We start from the raw sequence: 20,666 nt of genomic DNA, 5'->3' as shown, positions 1-20,666 counted from the left end.
CCACAACTAGAGAGTGACCCCTGCTCGCTGCAACTAGAGAAAACTCACGGCAACTAGAGAAAGCTCCCTCACAACAATGAAGACCCACTGCAGCCAAAAATTAATATCACATTAATTTAAAAATTAAAAATGGAAACAAAGTTGGAAAATGAAAAGGCAAGCCACAGCCTGGTAGAAATATTCACAAGGACTTATGTGCAGAATATATAAAAATTCCTACAAATCAGTGTCAAAAAAGAAACAATTCAATTTTTTTCACTGTGCAGTAATGCAAAAAGGTACACGTACATGACAATTTACATACATTTTTGTTTTTCAATTTTTTTAAACAATTGATATTTATTTTAAAATTGAATATTTTTCATTAGTCAAATTATAAAATTCAATTCCAACTTTAAAGAAATTTTTATAAAAGAAAAAGGAGAGCTATGGAAAACTTAACTAAAGGGAAGGAGAAAAAGATACATGAGTGAGCTTGAGATCTTTGGTTAAAGTGAATACTTTCAAGTATCCATGTGTTTAGCATCTTTATCCAATTTTTAAATGGACAAACATTTTGAAAAGATAGTTTTAAAAAGAAGATACACTAATAGCCAATAAGGACTGAAAAGGCACTTAACATCATTAGTCATCAGTGAAATGCAAGTTAAAACTACAATGAGACATTATTATACATCCATTTAAAAAGTTAAAATTTAAAAGACTAACCAAACCAAAAGTCAGTAAGGATAAAGAACAATGAGAAATGTCATACCTTGCTTGTGGCAATATAAAATGTACAAACACTTTGAAAACTGTTTGGTAGTTTCTAAATACTGTTAAGTATACACTTACTATATTCCAAGAAAAATGAAAAATTATCTATATACAAGACTTGTGTACATGAATGTTCACAGTAGTATTTTTAATAATAGCCAAGAAACAAACAACCCAAATGTCCATCAACTGATGAATGGATATAGAAAATCTGGTATATCCATGCAATGAAATATTATTCAACCATAAAAAAAGAACGTGCTGATACATGCTACAATGTGGACAAACCTTTAAAACATTATGCTACGTGAAAGAGGTCAGACACAAAAGCCATATAATGCGTGATATTATTTATACAGTATATATCTAGATCAAAATTCATGCAAACAGAAAGTAGATGAGGGGTTGTCAGGGGATGGGGGAATGGGAAGTGAGAAGTGACTTCCAATGGATATGAGGTTTCTTTGTGGAGTGAGGAAAATGTTCTGGAACTGGAGAGTGGTGATGATTGCATAAGTACCATTGAATTCTACACTTTACACAGGTGGAATGTTCAGTATGTGAGTTATATCTCAACAATGTTGTTATAATAACAGAAATAAATCAAACAAACAAAGCATATGTAAAGATCACCATTGTTGCCATCATCTAAGATTACCACTGCCAGTCTCTTGGTACATAGACTTCCAAACTCATTTCTGTGCATCACATGTACTTATTTAAAGAATAAAAACTGAACTATACCATTTGAAAAGTATTTTTAACTATAACACATATAACTTTGAAATTATAAAGTGATATCAGATTAGAGTGTGATTGCCGTGTAACTGATCTTCGGGGGGATACCTCTAATCTTTTGTCATTAAGTATTATGTTAGCTGTGGGGGTTCTGTTGAGTGGTTTTGGTTTGTCTGTTTATCATTAAAGGATGTTGGATTTTGTCAAATATCCTTTACTACATCTATTGACACGATTGTGTGGGTTTTTTCCCCCTTTATCATATTAATTTGTATATTCTATTGATTTTCATATGTTGCACCAAGTATAAATCCCACCTGACAATGTTATAAAATTCTTTTATATGTTTTATTGGATTCAGTTTGCTAATATGTACGTGGTTGAGGAGTTTTATTTCTATATTTATAAGGATTTGGTCTGCTGTTTTCTCTTGTTATGTCTCTGTCTTGCTTTGCTATCAGGGACATTGGCCTCAAAAAATGAATTAGGAAGTGTTCCATCTTCTTCTTTTATTTGTAAAAGTTTATGAAGAACAGGTATTAATTCTTCTTGAAATGTTTTGTAGAATTCACCAATGAAGCTATATAGTCTTGTGCTTTTCTTTGCTGGAACTTTTTTGATTACTAACTTGAGCTGCTTACTTGTTATACACCTTTTCAGATTTTTCTGTTTCTTCATTAATCAACTTTGGTAGTTTCTGTTTCTAGGAATCTATCCATTTCATCAAAGTTATCTTCTTTGTCGGCCTATACTGTAGGCTTTATATCTTAGTCATCTCAGGATGCCATAAAAAATACTACAGACTGGGTAGCTTAAATAGTAGAAATATATTTTTCACAGTTCTGGAAATTGGAAGACCCAGTCCGCCAATCTGGTTCCTGATGAAAAATCTCTTCCTGCCGTACAAACCACCACATTTTTCACTGTGTCCTTATGGGGCCTTTCCCCACATGCACCTAGGGTGAGGGGAGAGGTGGGGTAGAAAGAAGGGAAGGCAAGAGTGGGGGCGGAGAAAGAGGGAGAAAGATCTATCTCTTCTAAAGCCACTAGTCTCATCATTCTCATTGTGAGAGCTCCACCCTCTTTACTTAATCTATCCCTATTACTTTTCAAAGATCCTATCTCCGAACACCTATCTCCTAACACATTGGGTGTTAGGACTTCAGTATGCGAATTTTGAAGGATACAAACATTCAGTCCATAATACCTTATAATCTGTTTTTGTGTGTGATGTTGATAATAATATCCCCTCCTTCTTTAGTAGGGCTTCCCTTGTGGCTCAGACGGTTAAGAATCTGCCTGCAATGCAGGAGACCTAGGTTTGATTCCTGGATTGGGAAGATCCCCTGGAGAGGGGAACGGCTACCCACTCCAGTATTCTTGCCTGGAGAATCCCATGGACAGAGGAACCTGGCAGGCTACAGTCCCTGGGTCACAAAGAGTTGGACACGACTGAGTGACTTTCGTTTTTTCTTTAGTAATTCTAGTATTTTCTTTTTCGCTTGATTCGGCTAGCTAAAAGATTTGTCAATTTTGTTGATCATTTCAATGAACCAATGTTCAGTTTTGTTGATTTTCTTTATTATTTTTCTATTCCTTATTTTATTTTCACTCCAACCTATATTATTTCTGTCCTCCTGCTCTAGACTTAGTTTGCTTTTCTTTTTCTAGTTCCTGAAGGTGGAATATTAGGCTATTGATTTCTTTCTTTTTAAATATAGGCAAATATAGTACACTGTTTTCATTGCATCCCATAACATTTGGTATGCTGTGTTTTAATTTTCATTCATCTTAAAGTATTTTCTAATTTCCTTTGTTATTTCCTTTTTGACTCTCTGATTATGACTGGGTTTAATTTCCATGTATTCATGAATTTGCCAGATTTCCTTGTTATTAATTCATAATTTCATTCCATTGTGGTTGGAGAACATGTTTCATATGATTTCAATCTTTCAAAAATTATTTACACTTGTTTTATGGCCTAACATACATTTTATAGTGGTAAATGTTCCACATGTATTTGAAAAGCATGTGTTTTTTGTAATTGTTGAATGGAGGCTTCTCTCTCTCTCTCTGTTAATACAATTATAATATCATTCAAGTCTTTTACTAGCTTGATGATTTTCTGTCTAGTTCTTCTACCCATTATTGAAAGTGTGGTGTGGAAATCTCCAACTGTTATTACTGAATTGATTCTTTTCCCCTTCAATTCTGTTAGCTTTTGATTCACAAGTTTGGGATTGTCAGGTATATATCTGCTTATGATTGCTATATCTTTTAAAAGATTTTTAATTATACATTTGTTAGTTGCTCACTCATGTCTGATTCTTTGAGACCCCATGGACTGTGTAGCCCGCCAGGCTCCTCCATCCATGGGATTTTCCAGGCAAGAATTCTGGAGTGGGTTGCCATTTTTCCTTCAGGGGATCTTCCCAGCCCAGGGATCAGACCTGTGTCTCCTGTGTCTTCTGCATTGCAGGCAGATTCTTTACCCACTGAGCCATCAGGGAAACCCAGTGATTGCTATAAGGATAACAATTAATGTCTTAATTTATAAGAGTCTAGTTCAGATTAATACCTAATTCATTACAATAGTATATAGAAACTTTGCTCCTGTATGACTTCATCTTCTCTTCCTGTGTGCTGTTACTGCCATGCAAAGTATACCTTTATAGATTGTGTGTCCATCAGTAAAGAAAAAAAAATACTTTAGAATTTGTAAGTCATTCTATCAAAGTGGTCATGCTAGTCTTCTCTGTATTGTTCCAACTTCAGAATATATGCTGCCTAACTGAGCACAGCATAAGATAGTACTGTCACGAAAAGCTACTCTGGCTTCAGTATAGAAAATGAATTAAAGAGGAGGCCAATCTAGAATGAGAAAACTCAATAAAAGATGCTCAAATATGTCTGGTAAAAGATGATAGTGATCTGAACTAGAGTTCAGGACTAGAGTACTAGAGAAGAGATGTAGGCAAATTAACTAATTTGAAAGATATTAAAGAGATAATAAACTAGCTTTGTTAACTGGATATAGGGTTGAGCAAAAGAAAGGAGTCAAAAATGATTAATTCTCTGTATTATGTAACTGAGGGAATTACAGTGCTATTCACAGAGAGAGAGAGATAACACTGAAGCTTTGGGAGAAAATATGATGGGCTCAATTTTGGATATTCTGAATTTGTGATTCTTATAAGATACTTAGATGGAAATAGGAAATGTTCAGTAAATATGACTAAAGACTTGAGAGTGATTAATATGTATATTGTAATGGAAGTCTTGAGAGTGTATTAGAATGTCCAATAAGATAAACAGAAAAATATTAAGTGATAATAGAAGAGGACCAAGGATGGAATACTAAGGAATAATACTATTTTGAGTTTGAGGAAGAGAAGTGGATTCTTAACAAAAGGGTTAAGGGTGGCTCAAGAAAACTAGGGGAGTGTGTTGTCATGAAAGTTGAAAGAATGAAATATTTCAAGAGTTGAGATGCCACAGAAAATAGAAACCTTATTATTTTCACTGTAATTAGCAATAAGGAAGGCCATTAGTAACAGTGGTATATTAAAGTTGGTTGCAAATTCTTTCCTCTTCCCCCCATCAAGAAGTGAAACTTATTTCCTTCCCCTTGATTCTAGACTGCTTTGTGTTTGTATTGACCAATAATATATGGCAGAAGTGAAACCGTTAACTTTGAGACTTGGCAGCTTCTATTTTCACAGACTTGAAACATTCCTCCTAAAAATCTAGCATTCATGCTGTGGGAACCCCACACATGAAGGTACCATGAAGGAAAGGACTCAAGCTTCCAGCCAAGAGCCAACACCACCTGCCAGCCCTGTGAATGAACCATAGTAGATGTTCTAGTCCAGTCAGGCCTCCAGATGACCACAGCTCCAGACAACACCATGCAGGATAGAATTACCCACTAGAATCATAGTCAATAGGCATAGTCATCGTCAATCCCTGGAATCATGAAAGACAATCAGTGGTGGCTACTGTTCTAAATGACTGACTTTTGGGTTTGTTTGTTACTCAGATTTTTCCCTATTTTATGACCATTCTGTAACATCTGTAAAAGACCACACCCTGTTGGAGCACAGACGTGAATTGCCATGGGTTGAAGAGTGACTTGAAGGGTAGGAACTGGCGACAACTATTTTGATAAGTTGATAGTGAAAGAAAGAAGCTAGCTAGAGTGTCATATGTAAGACAGTTGATGTTTGACAAAGATGTTATGTTAGTTTTTTACTATGAACTATTTAAATGGTGTTTAAGAAGGTGCTAGTATAAGCAGAAGACATTGATGATACAGAGGAGAGATGAGTTAATTGAGGGAGGGAGGTTCTGAAGAGATGGGAGAAAAATCTATTCAGGCTCTTTCAGAAAGGATCTGATTGGTCTCTTTAGGTGTGATTCAGCCAAGAGGTCCTGATTGGTAGACTCTCAAATCCTGACTCCTTGGCAGTTACCCTATGGATAGCTGCTTTTGGCTCAGGTACTAACCATTTTTCTAATTATTTATGGCTTGAATCTTAGGTTGTATTAGTCAGGATTTGGGGAGGGGGCTACAGGTAACATAAGATTTATTTCAGAGACTGAAACATAAATCTGAAGTGCTAGGGTTGGTTAATTCAGCAGCTCCACAGCATCACTGAGGTCCCAGGGTCTTTCCATCATGCTACTCTGTTACCCACAGACTTTTGTCTTACTCTCTTAGGTTCAGTTCAGTTCAGTTCACTCAGTCATGTCTGACTCTTTGTGACCCCACGCCAGTCCTCCCTGTCCATCACCAACTCCCAGAGGTAACACAAACTCATGTCCATTGAGACGATGATGCCATGGAACCATCTCATCCTCTGTTGACCCCTATCTTCCTGCCTTCAATCTTTCTCAGCATCAGGATCTTTTCAAATGAGTCAGTTCTTTGCATCAGGTGGCCAAAGTACTGGAGTTTCAGCTTCAACATCAGTCCTTTGAATGAATATTCAGGACTGATTTTCTTTAGGATGGACTGGTTGGATCTTCTTGCAGTCCAAAGACTCTCAAGAGTCTTCTCCAGCACCACAGTTCAAAAGCATCGATTCTTCGGTGCTCAGGTTTTTTTATAGTCCAACTCTCATATCCATACATGACTACTGGTAAAACCATAGCTTTGACTAGATGGACCTTTGTTGGCAACATAATGTCTCTGCTTTTTAATATGCTGTCTAGGTTGGTCATAACTTTCCTTCCAAGGAGTAAGCGTCTTTTAATTTCATGGCTGCAGTCACCACATGCAGTGATTTTAGAGCCCCAAAAAATAAGCCTCTCAGCGTTTCCACTGTTTCCCCATCTATTTGCCATGAAATGATGGGACCATATGCCATGATCTTTGTTTTCTGAATGTTGAGTTTTAAGCCAACTTTTCCACTCTCCTCTTTCACGTTCATCCAGAGGCTCTTTAGTTCTTTTTCGCTTTCTGCCATAAGGATGGTGTCATCTACATATCTGAGGTTATTGATATTTCTCCCGGCAATCTTGATTCCAGCTTGTGCTTCATCCAGGCCAGAATTTCTCAGGACGTACTCTGCATATAAATTAAATAAGCAGGGTGACAATATACAGCCTTGACGTACTCCTTTTCCTATTGAGAACGAGTCTGTTTTTCCGTGTCAACTTCCAACTGTTGCTTCCTGACCTGCATACAGATTTCTCAAGAGGCAGGTCAGGTGGTCTGGTATGCCTATCTCTTTCAGAATTTTCCAGTTTATTGTGATCCACATAGTCAAAGGCTTTGGCATAATCAATAAAGCAGAAGTAGATGTTTTTCTGGAACTCTCTCACTTTTTCAATGATTGAACGGATGTTGGCAGTTTGATCTCTGGTTCCTCGGTCTTTTCTAAAAACAGCTTGAACATTTGGAAGTTCACAGTTCACGTATTGCTGAAGCCTGGCTTGGAGAATTTTGAGCATCACTTTACTAGTGTGTGAGATGAGTGCAATTGTGTGGTAGTTTGAGCATTCTTTGGCATTGCCTTTCTTTGGGATTGAAATGAAAACTGACCGTTTCCAGTCCTGTGGCCACTGCTGAATTTTACAATTGCTGACATATTGAGTGAAGCACTTTCACAGCATCATCTTTCAAGATTTGAAATAGCTCAACTGGAATTCCATCACCTCTACTAGCTTTGTTCGCAGTGATGCTTCCTAAGGTCCACTTGACTTCACATTCCAGGATGTCTGGTTCTGGGTGAGTGATCACACCATCATGGTTATCTGGGTCATGAAGATTTGTTTTGTACACTTCTATGTATTCTTGCCACCTCTACTTAATACCTTCTGCTTCTGTTAGGTCCATACCATTTCTATCCTTTATTGTGCCCATCTCTGCATGAAATATTCCCTTGGTATCTCTAATTTTCTTGACGAGATCTCTAGTCACTGCCATTCTGTTATTTTCCTCTATTTCTTTGCAGTGATCACTGAGGAAGACTTTCTTATCCCTCCCTGCTATTCCTTGAAACTCTGCATTCAAATGGGTATATTTTTCCTTTTCTCCTTTGCCTTTCGTGTCTTTTCTTTTCTCAGCTATTTGTAAGGCCTCCTCGGACAACCATTTTGCCTTTTTGCATTTCTTTTTCTTGGAGATGGTCTTGATCACTGCCTCCTGTACATTATCACCAACCTCCATCCATAGTTCTTCAGGCACTCTGTCTATCAGATCTAATCCCTTGAACTTTGTCACTTCCATTGTTTAATCATGAGGGATTTGATTTAGGTCATACCTGAATGGTCTAGTGGTTTTCCCTACTTTCTTCAATTTAAGTCTGAATTTGGCAATAAGGAGTTCATGATCTGAGCCACAGTCAGCTCCCGGTCTTGTTTTTATTGACTGTATAGAGTTTCTCCATCTTTGGCTGCAAAGAATATAATCAATCTGATTTCAGTACTGACCACCTGGTGATGTCCATGTGTAGAGTCTTCTCTTGTGTTGTTGGAAGAGGGTGTTTGCTATGACCAGTGCATTCTCTTGGCAAAACTCTGTTAACTTTTGACCTGCTTTGTTTTGTACTCCAAGGCCAAATTTGCTTGTTGCTCCAGGTATCTCTTGACTTCCTACTTCTGCATTCCAGTCCCCTGTAATGAAAAGGACATCCTTTTTGGTTGTTAGTTCTAGAAGACCTTGTAGGTCTTCTTAGAACTGTTCAACTTCAGCTTCTTCGGCATTACTGTTTGGGGCATAGACTTAGATTACCGTGATACTGAATGGTTTGCCTTGGAAATGAACAGAGCTCATTCTGTTGTTTTTGAGATTGCATCCAAGTACTGCTTTTTGAATTCTTTTGTTGACTATGAGGGCTACTCCATTTCTTCTCAGGGATTCTTGCCACAGTCGCAGATATAATGGTCATCTGAGTTAAATTCACCCATTCAAATCCTTTTTAGTTTGCTGATTCCTAAAATGTCAATGTTACTCTTGCCATCTCCTGTTTGACCACTTCCAATTTGCCTTGATTCATGGACTTAACATTCCAGGATTGCTCTTTACACATTGGACTTACTTCCATCACCAGTCATATCCACAGCTGGGTGTTGTTTTTGCTTTGACTCCGTCTCTTCATTCTTTCTGGAGTTATTTCTCCACTGATCTCCAGTAGCACACTGGGCACCTACAGACCTGGGGAGTTCATCTTTCAGTGTCCTATCTTTTTGCCTTTTCATACTGTGTATGGGGTTCTCAAGGCAAGAATACTGAAGTGGTTTGTCATTCCCTTCTGTAGTGTACCCCATTTTTTCAGAACTCTCCGCCATGACCCATGTGTCTTGGGTGGCCCTACATGGCATGGCTCATAGTTTCATTGAGTTAGACAAGGCTGTGGTCCATGTGACCAGATTGGTTAGTTATCGATGATTGTGGTTTTCAGTTTGTCTGCTCTCTTAGGTTGACTCCTGTAATTATCTGAAGATAAATACTGCTGCCCATGGGTTCATATTCAAAAAAAGTCATGTCAGGGGACAGAAATGGGAAGTTTCTCCTTGCATGTTTCTTTACCCAAAGTCCAATAGCAGACTTCTCTAATGGTTAGAATCTCATCATAAGCTCAGTCAACAATAAGACTGATTTTAGGTAGGTGGTTTAAACCTTCTGAGCTTCATTTTCCTCAAATGTTAAATGGGTAGAATAGTACCTACCTCAAGATTATAATAAGGAATATTCTATTAAGTGCATAGCATGGTGGTTGTCTCACAGAACCTCTTTTCATCTTCTCTATCCTTCACACTGTGGTTAGAGTTTATTTTCTAAGAAGCAAACTTGAGGTTCTTCTCCCATTCTTTTTTTTTTTTTTTTGGTAACAAGTGCTTTGAGATTTTTAATGTTCTATTTTTATGTGATATATTGAAATATTTTGACACTGAGCATAGGACTGCAGCCAGCTTAAATAAATTTGGTTCATCTTCTGATGCTGGGGTCTACTCTCCTGAAAGCATTCAGAAGAGAGAAAAAATATTTAGATATATATTATAAAGAACTACCAAGAAAGGTAGTACTAAAGAAAGTTCTAACCATTGAACAATTGAACTCATCTCTCATGCTAGTAAGGTCATGCTTAAAATCTTGCATGTTAGGCTTTAGCATTACATAAACCAAGAACTTCCAGATGTCCAAACCAGATGATACCACTCTAATGGCAGAAAGTGAAAAGAAACACACCGTCTCTTGGTGAGAGTGAAGGAGGAGAGTGAAAGAGACAGTTTAAAATTAAATATTAAAAAAATTAAGATCATGGCATCCAGCCCATTACTTCATAGCAAATAGAAGAGGAAAAGGTGGAAGTAGTGACAGATTTCCTCTTCTTGGGCTCTCAAATCACTGTGGATGGTGACTGCAGCCATGAAATAAGAAAACGACTGCTTCTCAGCAGGAAAGTTATGACAAACCTAGACAGTGTGTTGAAAAGCAAAGACATTACTCTGCTGACAAAAGTCCATATAGTCAAGGCTACAGTCTTATCAGTGGTCATGTATGGTTTTGAGAGCTAGACCATAAAGAAGACAGAGCACCAAAGAATTAATGCCTTCGAACTGTGGTGCTAGAGAAGACTCCTGAAAGTTCCTTAAACATAAGGAGATCAAACCAGTCAATCTTAAGGGAAATCAACCCTGAATTCTCATTGGAAGGACTGATGCAGAAGCTGAGGCTCCAATATTTTGGTCACCTGATATGAACAGTTAATTCACTGGAAAAGTCCTTGATGCTGGGAAAGGCTGAGGGCAGAAGAAGAGGGTGTCAGAGGATGAGACGGCTGTATGGCATCACTGATGCAATGGACATGAGTTTGACCAAACTCTAGGAGATGGTGAGCAACAGGGCGGTCTGGTGTGCTGCAGTTGATGGGGTCACAAAGAGTTGGACACCACTGGACGATTGAACAACAACAACAATAAAGGATAAAGTATGGGTGGACAAGTAATAGTATCTACAACATAGGACCACCCACGTGTAAGAAACTGATTTGGTTGCCTTGATTTTAGGGGTGTGAGATTACTATGTGCTGGGCAGGAACCAAGGTGTCAGAGTGTTCTACTTTGGTAAGGGGGACTCCATTGCCTAGGGTAGGAGTCCAGCCATAGATAGAGTACAGATACTGATTTATGTGTTTGGGTGATAAAGTAAGTGAATGTTCAGAGTGATTTATTCTTATTCCAACTGTAGCTCTCATAGAATGGCCTTGGGTTCCACCACAGCCTTGAGTCTGAGCCAGAATAGTAAATCATAAAGTTCCTTGAGCTCCAGAGAGAGTGCTAACATGAATACTAAATAGCATTTGTGTTATCACATCACTCAATAAAAACATATACCATGCATTATCGAACGCAGTGTGCCTTCTCTAGAAACAATCAGATTTCCCATCTAGACTTTCCTCTTGTTGATCTCAATAGACACAGTGCCATCTACTGAAAATAAAGCACCAATAACCATGGTACCCCCAGGGATTCCCAGGAGAGCCCCCCTTTCTGTGGGCTCCCTGTCTCACCCACTTCCCAGATGGACTGGAGGGAGTAGGCGGAATCCACAGCCTGTTCTCCTGTCACAAACTGCAATACATCTGTTCCCTCCCTGGTGCTTTCCGTGAGCAGCAAGAGTAAGACGGTCCTAGAGGACCTAAGGAGCTTGGCCAGAAATTTTAAAATGTCTGTGAAAGCTCTTTTAGGCTATCCTTTTGCCTTCAACCGGATATACACTTCAATGATCCTATTAATATATAGGCACTCTTTTATAGTAAAACATGAAAGAATTATTGACATGTCTTTCCTTGAGTAATTATGATGTTTCCATGTGATAGTGTAGCAATGTATCAAATTTCTTTTATCTTTGTGAGATTTTTAGTAGGTAGAAGAGATAAGAGGTTAATCACATAATCCTGGAACATTATAAAGACTGCCATGTCTTTGGGATTTGTGAATAACCTAGGTTGCTAATGAAATTCACATATGCCAAATTCCACAGTCTAGTTAAGTGTGTCTTCTTCAGGTCACAGTGTCTCTTGGTTGCATAAATGAAGAAACAAGAGAAAGATTATTGCCAACATTTAGTCATCATGGTTAACAATAAAATAGAAAACTGAAGCTCTTTAAAATACACAGCCTCCTGCAGGACATACTCAACTCCTGCCCTCTCCACCTCTTATTCTACCATTCCTCCTCCCGAGGAACCTTGGTTCTGTCTGGTGGCTAGCCCTTCAGGGACCAATTATAATTTAAAGCTTTGGTTTGAATTGATTTTGATTTGACTTTTGGTAGTCAGGTCTGGCTTTCCTTCCATTTGCCTCTCCAAATCTGGCCCCATTTTCTCTAGTGCATTTGCTGCTCCTCCTTTCTGCTGTCTTTTTATTCGATTTTCCAAAGCAAAAATTCCCACAGTTAAGTTTGTGGTTTGTTAATTTATCGTGAATATTCATGAAATTGCCTCATTAAAAGGGGCATTTGAAGCTGAAACCTAGGTATCTGTTACTACGGTAACCAACAACAACTATTTAGAGCTGCCTGCTTAAACTAGGTAAGGTAAGGGTGGCTGTTGGCAGGACGGTGATGGCAGGCCATCATAGACTACTGGGTGGAGTAGACTCTGGTCTGGACTTCTCAAACTTGTGTTGGATAGTCTTCTGGCTTGGTGCTGTGCTCCTGAATCCTCATGATGCAGTTTAGGAATTGCAAGTTCCTTTCTCCATCAGCTTACTGAGGAGAGTTTGAATTATAAGTTTACAACTTGAAACATACTTGGTCACACTTTATGTGTTCCTGAGCCAGTCATTTACCTGTCTGTGCCTTGTTATCAATTTTAAAAATGTGCAAAATATTCCCTGTGTCACCAGGGTATGTAAGCATCAGTAAGGCAATAAAAGTAAACCCTTTTTGGAAACAGGGCGCTACACTCATGCAGACTAAAATCCATGCTTGAGTCTACAGCTGTTCTCTAGAACCTCTTCTGGGTGCTATCAGTCAACCTTCTCTCTCAAACAAAAGACAGTTTCTTCAATAGAGAGTAGTGTCAAACTAACCTTAGTGATTGCCTCTGCAAACCAGGATTCTCCGAGAGTTCCATTATCCACTGGGCCTGTAAAAGTGAACACTGGCAGTTAGGCATGTCTTGAAGTGTTGAAAAGGTGGTTATAAAGAAAAAAGTACCTTTGATAAATAATCAAGGTTACAAGAAGTGCAAATTACATTCCTTCACCTTTTTTTCCTTTGCCTTTCAGTTGCAATTTTGGACAGAATATTAAAGAGATAATCAAGAGTGGCAGACTTTGTATTAAAAAGAGAAAGAAATGTCAAGTCAGGCAATTCATATGGGAATGCAGAAAGATCTATGCACAAAAAAGTGTGTATTTACTTGGGAGTATTTTGTATGTGTCAAACTACATATCTTGTTAGTATTGCTTTCTTGGTAGGAATATAATGCATTTGAATCAATAAGATTAGACAAAAATGACAGAAAAACACATCTTGGCGAATAAAGCATGGAGCCATATAGACAAAGAGGAAGATACTGCATAGTGTTGACATTCTTATGACCACAAGAGAGAGGGTTGCACTGGGGTGGAGTCTTGGTAGGAATTCTTATGGAACACAATATCCAGGATCATACAGAGGAGGGGTTGAGTTATGGATATAAGTGGATACATCAAACTGTCAGATTTCTTGGGCACTACACCCTTTTGTTACTTCTCTTATTAGCGCAACCGCCGTCAGCATAAATAACTGAAGCGTTAGTGCAGATCTGATGACTCATTCATGTACCTGCATGAAGGAACTGGGGTGGACAGTACTCTTTCTTCAGGTGGTCATAAGTAGGCAGTCTGCTACCTCTAATGTTCTAAATTCCTTTCTTCTCACCAACTGGGTAGGGAATCAAACCTTCTCAAAGATAGGTGGGTATGGAGTAGTTCTCAGAATGTTGAAAATAGATGTTGGAATCAGAATGGGTTCACCATCAAAGAAATATCTTACATGTGTTTTGAGAAAGAATACACAACATAATTTCTCACAAAATTGCTAGTTTTGTGGTTAATGAGAAATCTTCAAAGGGAAAAAAAATACCTTTTACTGTTTACATTTCAAACCTTGTAAATCATGAAATGCAGTTTCAGTTTTTAGTGTAGGACCTATAGAGTAACATGGTTATTGCTGTTAGCTGTAAATACAGTTATTATGGTTGCAGCTTGCTCATCCTAAAATAAAATTCAGCATTTGCTGAATTTAAGTTTAGCTTGGCTTACTTTTCTGCCAAATAGAATATAAGGATACTGCATATAATACTGTGCTAGCTTTTTTTTTTCAACCAGAAATTTGAATGTTCTTATCATTTATTATAAAATTTGCATGCAAAAGCAAAATGGGAAATTTTAAGAGCATAATCTTTGGCATGAGATAGACCTAGTTCAGATCTTAACTATGCCACTTTCTTGATTGGTAGTCTTCATTTAACTATAAAAACTGGCTGAGAAAAATGCTTATCTCATATGGTAGCTACGAGGCTGAAAGGCACTCATGGATGTAGATTGTATTGGGGTATTTGCATAGCTTTTAAAAAGAATACTCATTCTCCCCACCCAAGTCCTGAAACAATTAAGAAACTCAATAGCTTACTTTCAGAAGCACCTGGACAACTAATACTCATAATGATAATTCTGCAGTCCTCATTTGAAAAAAGTACTTGAACCAGGATGAGTTCACATGGCTGGTCTGAGGGAGGTGAATGGAAAGAGTGGACATTGATACAATAATAAGACTCGGGACAGGGACCTGGGTCAGATGAGGTGAAGCCAGAATATAGCCAGATTAGCCTCTATATATATATAGGCTAATACACACACACACACACACACACACACACACACACACACACACACACACACACAGAGAAATGCCATATGAATATATTCTTAGACATGGAAGGGGGCAATTGAATGTCCAGAAGATCTGATGTAACCTTTACTCACTCAGATAATATCTAAAATGGTCCATGGCCCAATAGCTTGCACTTCCATGTCTCTCCTGTAGAACTGATGAATCCTATGCTTTATCAGATGGCTGTACTATTTTCTAATTTCTTTACATATGTACATCGGTTGTGATTCACTCAGCTAACGTCTCCATTAATCTGAACTTCTTGGGCAGGGTTAGGCCAACTATAGCCTGTGGCCAAATCTTGCCTGCCTGTTTTCATACAGCCCGTGAGCTAGGAATGGTTTTTACATATTGCAATGGTTGTACTGGGTTGGGGGGGGCGGGGAAGGAAAAAAAAGAATATTTTATGACACATAAAATTTATATGAAATTCAAATTTCAATGTGTAAATAGCTTTACTGGAAATGAAAAAAAATAAAAGCAAAAGAGTAAGGCAGACAGGAGACATGATCATCAATAACACTGACATTGGAGAGCATAGGCTTCCTGACCTGGAACACCAGAAATAGATTTACCACCTGGTCACAGTCCTGGACAATAGGTCTCCCACTGGGCAAAGGTCTTTTACAGCTTGCCTGAGATCAGTTGGGAGCACATGCTCCCTGTGGGGAGATTTGCTACAGAGAGGCAGAGGCTGGATTATAAATAGCCAGTTTCTTCCAAGATCACCAATGAGATGTATTACTCTCCTCCCAGGGAAGGTAAGGGAGGAGGTAGATGTATCCAGGAGGGTTACAGTTCATGGAGTGCCCTCTCTGGGAGATAACATTAGAAAACATAAAGACTATGAGTGTTCCTTCCAACAGTGTGTGTTTAGCACACTGCTTGGCACAAAGGAACATTTATTATATATGATAGAAGATAAATTGAAATGTATTAAAAATTTTAAAAGTTTATTTGAACAAAAACAAACTTGAATCAGGCAGCATCCAATCTAATAGACTGAAAGGAGCTCTGAGGAGCTGTACCAAATAAAAGACTTTCATAGGCAGAAGAGAAAGAGTCATTTTTTTACTAAGCAAAAAAGTGGACTGGTTATTGCAAGGTTATTTTCCTTTAGGGAATAACAGGAGTCTTTCAGGCAGATTAACCAAACTAGTGATGATCAGGAGATTCCTAACTGACTGGTTTGAGATTACATTTCTGAGAGAGCTGAAACTGCAATTACCCCTTCGTTTGGTGACCTGGTGCATAAATGACTCCATTTTGGACTTGTTGTCTTGTTAACCTATGTCACCTATGTCTGTTATAATTACTGACCCTTAAGGAAAAGTGGGCTTCCTTGATAGCTCAGTTGGTAAAGAATCCACCTGCAATGCAGGAGACCTTGGTTCAGTCCCTGGGTTGGGAAGATCCCCTGGAGAAAGGAAAGGCTACCCACTGCAGTATTCTGGCCTGGAGAATTCCATGGGCTGTATAGCCCATGGGGCCACAAAGAGTGGACATGACTGAACAACTTTCACTTTCAAGGAAAAGTGAAAATACAAATTTTATATTGGAGCTTGATACAGGTGTGAGAACGGTAGGTGGCAAGTCTACAAAAGTGAGTGAAACCTGAACGAAAAAGGTCTTCATTATCTATAATGTACATTTCCATTTTGTTTGGTAGAAAATGGATAAGTAAAAATAATTTTAAGTTGAAGAGAGAGCCTCAAGTTTATATGTCCTAACTCTAACTGTACCATGCAGGATAAAAAGAGTGTTCAGGAGCCAGGTACTGAGCTATGCACTTAAGATAATGTTCTCTCTTAATCACCACAATAATCTTGGGAATGATACATAATCATTATTCTGATTTTACAGATGAGAAAACTGAAGCTTTAAAGGTTTAAATAACTTAAGGTACTCAGCTTGTAAATGAAAAACCTAGAATCTGATTTCTAGTTTACCTGACTCCAAGCCTCAGGACTGGCTTCATGGGCTTGTGACCTGTGCATTTAGCTCTGCTCTTGGTATAATGCTTTGCAGTCACCATCTTAAAATTCTTAACAATTTTAGAACAAGAGGTCCTACATTTTTATTTTGCACAGGGTTTCAGTTCTGCCAAGACATCTTTTCTTTCCATTACCCCAGTCACCAGTTTTACAAATCTGGAGGATCCTACACAAATAAAACTTTCCATTTAGTCAAAGAACTATGGAGAATTAATTATTCCACTCTAGGTGGAATAAACATGTAGACAATTATATATGAATGTTTTCACATTTATACATACAAATATTCACAATTTAGAGCCAAATTTCCATCACCAGACAATCCTTTCTCAGATTTTCTTTGGTTCCTGGTACCTCCCCAGTGCTGTAAGTGGGAACCAAGCCAAGAAGTGGTGAGGACATGGTATGAGGTTTAGTGGGGGGTAAATATATTCATGTCTAAACACATGTGTCTGGTTATATTCCAAGCGCAAGAACAAATTAATTTAGGATTATCTTTTTGATGCTTTCCATATTTCAGCTCCCATCAGTTGGCACAAATAATTAAGGGATGATGGAACACACATTGGCACAATTTCGCAACTTTTTTGAGGCTATAGGCTACTGAAAGGCAGGCAGCTATTATAGAAGATGGGGGAGGGTATTTTAGAAGAATATGCTACATAAGCAGCACTTGAGTAGTTTCTAATCACTTTCTTTAATGGTGAACTCATAATACTCTTTGAGAAAAAGCTACTCTGAATCTTTTTTTTTTAAAAAACAACTTTTTTTTTCATTAAAGAAAAACACACACAAAAAAACACACATAAGCACACACACAATTACAAAATGGAAAGTAATAGGCATATAGTTTTTAACTTGTTTTTTTTTTTTTTTTCCCCTAACTAATATTCTGTGCTGGTCCAATCCTTGGGTCATATTAATAAAGATTCCTTGAGAAGGAAATGGCAACCCAGTCCAGCATTCTTGCCTAGGAAGTTCCATGGACAAAGGAGCCTGGCAGCTCCAGTCCATGGGGTCACAGGAGCTGGACATGACAGAGAGTAACAACACAACAACAATAATTTTAAAGAACTTTTCCAAGTTCTAGATTTGCTTTGCTGGAAGCCATATTGATCAGGGCCCATATTAGTCACACATTTAATAGGGAATTATTATAATGAAACCCTTTCTGGCCAGATACTGAGTAAGTAACTTTAAGGTCATATGACATGCTTTGAGTGAGAAACTGCATTCTGAGAAGACTCTTGAGAGTCCTTTGGACAGCAAGGAGATCACACCAGTTAATCCTAAAGGAAATCAACACTGAATATTCATTAGAAGGACTGATGCTGAAGCTGAAGCTCCAATACAGTGGCTACCTGATGCTAAGAGCCAACTCACTGGAAAAATCCTGATGCTGGGAAAAATTGAAGGCAGGAGAAGAAGGGGGCAACAGAGGATGAGAAGGTTGGATGGCACCACTGTTTCAGTGGACATGAGTTTGAGCAAACTCAGGGGGATAGTGAAGGATAGGGAAGCCTGGCATGCTGCAGTCCATGGGGTTGCAAAGAGTTGGACAAGACTTAGTAACAACAACAAAAGAGACATTTTATTCAGTCATATTAGTAAAGTAACCATAATTCTTTTCATTAATTGGTTCCATCTCAGCAAACATGTTTAGTCAACTACAGACCAAGAGAACAATAGTATCAACTTGTCCTTTAACTTTTAATGTCAGCAGTGTGTCCTCACACCATTGTAGGAGAGTGCTGCAGGCTAAAGGAAAGGCTACATGCAGGCATCCTTCCCTATTGTTTTCTCATAACATTCCCTTGGAATACTGCCCTAAATGCTAAGGGTAATTTATCTGCCTATAGAACTGGACATGGAACAACAGACTGGTTCCAAACAGGAAAAGGAGTATGTCCAGGCTGTATATTGTCACCCTGCTTATTTAACTTATATTCAGAGTACATCATGAGAAACTCTGGGCTGGATGAAGCACAAGCTGGAATCAAGATTGCCGGGAGAAATATCAATAACCTCAGATATGCAGATGACACCACCCTTATGGCAGAAAGTGAAGAACAACTAAAGAGCCTCTTGATGAAAGTGAAAGAGGAGAGTGAAAAAGTTGGCTTAAAACTCAACATTCAGAAAATGAAGATCATGACATCTGGTCCCATCACTTCATGGCAAATAGATGGGGAAACAGTACAAACAGTGTCAGACTTTATATTTTGGGGCTCCAAAGTCACTGCAGATGGTGACTACAGCCATGAAATTAAAAGATGCTTACTCCTTGGAAGGAAAGTTATGACCAACCCAGACAGCATATTAAAAAGCACAGATATTATTTTGCCAACAAAGGTCTGTCTAGTCAAGGCTATGGTTTCTGCAGTAGTCATGTATGGATGTGACAGTTGGACTATAAAGAAAACTGAGTGCCGAAGGATTGATGCTTTTGAACTATGGTATTGGAGAAGACTTTTGAGAGTCCCTCGGGCCGCGAGGAGATCCAACCAGTCCATCCTAAAGGAGATCAGTCCTGAGTGTTCATTGGAAGGACTGATGCTGAAGCTGAAACTCCAATACTTTAGCCACCTGATGCAAAGGACTGACTCACTGGAAAAGACCCTGATTCTGGGAAAGATTGAAGGTGGGAGGATAAGGGGATGACAGAGGATGAGATAGTTGGATGGCATCACCAACTCAATGGACATGAGTTTGGGTAAACTCCAGGAGTTGGTGACGGACAGGGAGGCCTGGCTTGCTGCAGTCCACGGGGTCGCAGAGAGTCAGACACGACTGAGCGACTGAACTGAACTGAACATCAGGAGGACTGCTTCACTGTTTGATTATTAGATCAAATAGGATAATGAACTATGAAACTTGTTTTGGAATCAATAAAGCATATTCTGGTGGCTCAGTGGTAAAGAATCTGCCTGCAATGCAGGGGATGCTGGTTTGAATCTTGAGTTGGGAAGATCTCCTGGAGAATCCCATGGACAGAAGAGCCTAGCTGGCTACAGTCCATGGGGTCACAAAGACCTGGACACGACTGAAGTGACTGAGCATGCAAAACATATTCAGGACACCACATGATATTTTGTTTCTGGCTCTCCTATCTTTTGTTTTGCTTCCAGGTACTCTACTGCTCATTTTGGGAATCTTTGCTCATTTGTTTTATGATAAGGTAATCATTTTACAGTATACAACATTGAAGGTGTATAAAGATCACCCACATTTTTAGATAGTTACAATTTGAGCTCAATACTTTTTAGAACCCTGTTTCTTAGTAGTATTGGAGTGAAGGCTATTAGCTATTTTTAAAATATTAGCAAATTCTGATTTCTCTAGAGACACATTTTCAAATTCCCTTTTCAGGATAGATTATCCCTGATTGTTTACTTCTGCTCCTTAATTTTCAGATCTATGCATATTGGCTATGGGGGAGATACCATCATGTCATGGTCTTTGAGTCAAAGTATATACAGAACTCCACCTTTTCAGGCTGTTATCTCTCAATCACCACCATAACTGAGTCTTTGGTAAGTAAGCCTGTCTAGCTTTCAACAGCCTAACTTTTTCCAAGAAATGGTTCAGTGGTAAGGCCAGGTATTTCCATGAGCATTTAGTCCATTGTTATATTTCTTTTGCTGGGAAAACCCTGTGATAACTTTCTCTGGGAAAAAATGCCTTGAAAGGGAATGTCCATTCTCTGTAAGACTTACCAAAAACCTCCTGTTTTATCACTAAACCTGTGGATTAAGTCAAACCCAGCATTTTCCAGGGAGTGGGTAC

General features: G+C 38.5%; 1 non-coding gene across 1 annotated transcript; it reads right to left on the bottom strand.

The window, feature by feature from the left end:
- Window positions 1-4,186: 4,186 nt before the first annotated feature.
- Window positions 4,187-4,293, bottom strand: LOC133051343 (U6 spliceosomal RNA). Its single transcript, XR_009691842.1, has one exon. It is a non-coding gene; the product is annotated as a U6 spliceosomal RNA (small nuclear RNA).
- Between the last annotated feature and the right edge of the window lie 16,373 nt (window positions 4,294-20,666).

The sequence above is a fragment of the Dama dama genome, chromosome 33 (genome assembly GCF_033118175.1).
Source record: "Dama dama isolate Ldn47 chromosome 33, ASM3311817v1, whole genome shotgun sequence".
NCBI classification, from domain to species: Eukaryota; Metazoa; Chordata; class Mammalia; order Artiodactyla; family Cervidae; genus Dama; species Dama dama.
This window is presented reverse-complemented; position numbering and strand designations above follow the sequence as displayed.